Source organism: Bombina bombina, chromosome 6, assembly GCF_027579735.1.
Source record: "Bombina bombina isolate aBomBom1 chromosome 6, aBomBom1.pri, whole genome shotgun sequence".
Classification (NCBI taxonomy): Eukaryota; Metazoa; Chordata; class Amphibia; order Anura; family Bombinatoridae; genus Bombina; species Bombina bombina.
This window is the reverse complement of record NC_069504.1, coordinates 333,332,360-333,337,260: the sequence shown is the minus strand read 5'-3', so window position 1 is coordinate 333,337,260 and position 4,901 is coordinate 333,332,360.

The following is a 4,901-nucleotide window of genomic DNA, read 5'->3' as shown; positions in this document are numbered from 1 at the left end:
TATTGTTAAAGTGAGTATGCCAAGAACTGCTGATGCATTTTTTTTGTTTAAACATCCCATCTCTGAGCCTTAACTACAGTCTAGATAAGCTGGTGATCTGTAACTTAACAACTAGCCGTTTTGAAGTAAAAATTCTACTATTCATATATTTTATGTTCTCTGACATTCTACCTTTCATCTGTGAAGAGAGCTTATAACCTGATCCCATAAGAGGTGCATACAGTTCTTTCTTATGGTAGTCCCGTGCCAGTTTGGTAGTACAGCTTTAACCCTAACCATTCAGGATGTCACTATACCTTATATTTTGGGGGAAATTTATCAAGCATTCAACACTGTATTCTCAATATTATCCGCATCTAAATTCACTTCCGAATTATTAATCTAATTTATGAAACAGTAATTGGTGCTTAGAAACGATATATTTCTAAATCCGTCAATATGTCCGCAGCTCTAACGCCGAGATACGTTCGAACATCTATACGATTATTTTTCTACAGTATTCGATGTAATCTACGCTATTATTCAATTTATCATCCTGTCAACAATTCTATCCGGGCATCGTATTTCCTCACGTATGCGCTTTTCTATACGCATATTCTGTGGTCGCGAAATATATCTTCAAGCAGCATTTATAACGCATATATTAATCAGTTATGGAAATTGTTATTGCAATGTTTCATACTATTTATATGCGTCGAATGGAACGAAGAATAGATGGTCAAGCTGTTCAACAGATAGATAGGCTTCAAAGAAGGCGCAGAAGGATTCCAAGGTTTTTTCGTCCCAGATCAGGACTTGATGCACTTTCTGACATTGACATCATCAGGCGTTTTAGATTGAGTAGAGAATCAATTGAAAGGCTATACAATCAAATATCTGGTCAACTTGAACCCATTACTTTTCGGACACATGCTCTGCCCGGAATGTTGAAGCTGTTGGCTGTTTTACATTTTCTAGCAACTGGTTCCTTTCAATCAGTTACTAGTGTAGTTGTTGGCATGAGCCAGCCTTCTTTTTCACGCCACCTAACTACAGTGATTGATGCTCTTTTGTCAGTTTTCAAACGGTATGTTTTTTTACCAAATACTGCTGAAGAATGGCATTCTGTAAAGCTTAATTTTTTTAGACTTGCTGGAATCCCAAATGTGTTGGGTGCAATTGATTGTACTCATGTCAGAGTAAGGCCACCACATCTAAAAGAAGAAATGTATCGCAACCGCAAGTTTTATCATTCTTTGAACATCCAGATGGTTTGTGATGCTGGTTTGAAAATCATGAGTGTCCGTTCAGGATTTCCAGGATCATGTCATGATTCATATATTCTCAAACAGTCTGCCCTATATAATAAATTTGAGGAAGGACAAATGCCTGAAGGATGGCTACTAGGTATGATTATGAAAATTAAAAACGAAACCTTCTAATGTGCGTTAATATTAACTCACAATATTGTAATTTTTTGTGCAGTGTATAATATCAATAGATTTTAAAATACAGTATATACCCTGTTTTTATTTATTTATTCTGTTTGCTGCAGCACCAAGGTCAATGGATTTTTAGTTCCATACCTTTTTTAAAATACCTATCTATCTATCTATCTATCTATCTCTCTCTCTCTATATATATATATATATATATATTTATATATTTATATATATATATATATATATATAGCGATATAATTAAATTTTTATTAATACCAATATATATGTACAATTTAAAACATAAAAATGGTTGCAAGTAAAAAGTGTATCTGAACACATTTAAATTTGTATAACTCTTTTTATTTTTCAAAAGGAGATGCAGGATATTCCTGTAGGAACTGGCTACTTATTCCTGTAAATATTCCACGCACAAGATCTGAAATGCGGTACAATGATGCACACAAAACAACTCGATGTGTGATTGAGAGGACCTTTGGAATGCTCAAAAGCCGTTTTCGTTGTCTAGATGAATCCGGAGGCACTCTTCAATACGTTCCTGAGAAAGTGGCTGTTATGGTGTTGGTCTGTTGCATGTTGCATAACATCGCTTTGCGACAATCAAACATAGAGGAACTGGAAATAATAACACCAGATGAAGATGGTGTTGAATCTGTTCCTCAAGATGTAGTTGAAGGGGGTACACATGCACGTAACCAGTTGATACAAACTCATTTCGTAGGTGAATAAAATAAAAATTATGTATGATTTATGTATTGATTGTATAATTTTTAGCAATAATTATTTATAAACAATCTCTTCTTATATTCACAGGTTAACTAGAAAATGTTTCTAAGTTCAAGCATGAAAATCTATAATTCAAAAATGAGAAACGTTCTCCACAAAATTATTCACAATTTAGATGATGAGAGTGATGTGTAATTCAAAAATAAATATGTTCTGATTGATACAGTTGAAAAAAAAATTATTTGCATATGTTGTCTTTTCTTCTATTTGTTATTTGTTTAAAAAAATTAAAATAAAATCAAATTTTTTTTAATTTATTTTTTTTACTAACGACTTACAATATAGTTGTTGAAAATAAGTTGTATCCTTGAACAGTGTGCAATTAAGAAAACAGGTTCTGTGATTCTAAACTTTTTATTATTGTTGAAAACAAGCACTAGCTTTGTATATATTTGCAAGCCAGATACAGCTTTTGGAACCTATAAATTAAGAACAAACCTTGCCTAGACGTATGGCAATGCAATTGGAATAAAATGTAAGCTAGTCAAGTATAAAATGCATAAAACATATCAACCCCCTAGCTATAGTGTTGATGCTACACACTGCAAGAAAACAAACCTTGACAGGAGAGATGTTTTAAAAATTGAAACAGTCGAATTACATTTTATTGCATTCAATAGTAACCTTTTCATAACTATATGAACATCATAATATATTAAAATTTTATCAAAACAAGAAGGCAACATATAAAAACATTTTATTAAAATTTTCTAATAACTAGATAACCATCAATATATAATATAACAATGCAATTTAAATAACTAATAAACTTATTTAAACATATATGAAACTTTCGCTAATAATAAGTTGCAAGAATAACAATTGAAACAGAATTTAATATACATGTATTGAATAACATTCTAATCTAATGAGGATGCAAATTATGTGAACCGAATAAGTTTTAACAAACTATCTGTCTCTTAACACATTTATCATAAAATAATATAAACTCAAACATTGATTTATAAATAAAAAAAGTTTTCCTGAATTTACTCAAATGATTGACATATTACGTCATTTCCTTCAAGATTAGAAACTCGTTAGCAAGATGTCGCAACGTTCTCCGTTCACTGCTGGAGAGCTAATTATTTTAGTTTATGGGATGGAGAAATATTTTCCAAAAAGAATAGGAGGTGTTAGATCTGTCAAACAAGATCAACGCGATTATCTTGTTTATGAGATAATACGCAGGATGTATCGGGTATCGGGAATAAAAAGAACAAGAAGACAGTGCCTTCAACGCTATTCGGACCTACGTAGACGTGAAAAGGAGTACCATACTAGGATTAGAAGTCTCATTAGAGTTTGTAAGTGTTGACTACATACACTATTTCTAATAGATATTGTATTTTGATTCAATTTCTACGTTTAAAACGGTTTAGTTAAATAATGTTATGCGTTTGTTCTGACGCATTATGATAATTTTAAAGATAGATATAAATAAAGTGATAGAACTTTATAGATATAGACAGATATACTATATATAAATAATAATCAATATATAGAACTATAATGAGAGATAAAAAGATAGATCTAAAAATATAAAGAAAAAGAATATAGAAAAATATAGATCTAAAGATAAAGGGATAAATAGTGATAGACTTAATGGTTGTTAATTTAATCAAAGAGAAATAGAAAGAGCTATAGAGATTTGAATTACAAATTGATAGCGATAAACAGAAATAGATATAGAAAACTATACATCTAGAGTTAAAAACACAATGAAAAATTAAGTCCCAGAAAAAAAAGATACAAAGTTATAGATAGAGAATATAGTTTTTAAAGAGTAAACTAAATTAATAAAGAAATACAAAGAAATAGGACAGATTAAGAGAGTTCAATTAATAGAAAAAAGAGAAAGAGAGACACATATAGAAAGTAATAAAATTACTTTGTTCAAAATAATATTTATAATAACAGTGACAGAAATAGAAAGCAATATTGGAAGAGAGAGATAGAGAGAAATATAGTGCGAGGGGGAGAGAGAGAGAAATAAATAGATAAAAATATTTACAATTAGAAATATAAATAATAAGAAATAGGAGAGAAAGTGAGAGATAGAGCTAGCAAAAGAGAGAGATAGAGAGAGAGAAAGAGAGAGGGAGAGAGAGAAATACAAAGATAGATAGAGATAGATATAGATAGATATAGACTTGTAAATGTTGAGATATGAAAAGAAAAATATAGAGAGATACAAAGATAGATATAAATAAACAAAATGATATCAAATAAATGATAAATCTAGAAATATGAAATAGAAAGAATGATAAGAGATAGAGAAAGATAAAAGAGTTCAAGAGATTTATCTTTATATATAAATAGTAAAGTTTAGATAGATATAAATAATATAATTGAAAAATAGATTCAACTCCAAAAAATAATAATTATTATAAATATATATATATATATATATATAAATATATATATATATATATATATATTTATATATATATATATATATATATATATATATAGAGAGAGAGAGCTCTATCTCATTCTATCTTTTCTTATTAATCTTTGTTCAAAATATTTATTTATTCAGATTTTATTCATTAATGGAAATGTGATTACAGATACCAAAAGAAGAAAGGAAAAGAATAAGAGTGCTCCACGATACCTGAGACCAATAATGGCTTTTACCCCAAACAGTAATGCACAATCTCCTCCACTTCCTAT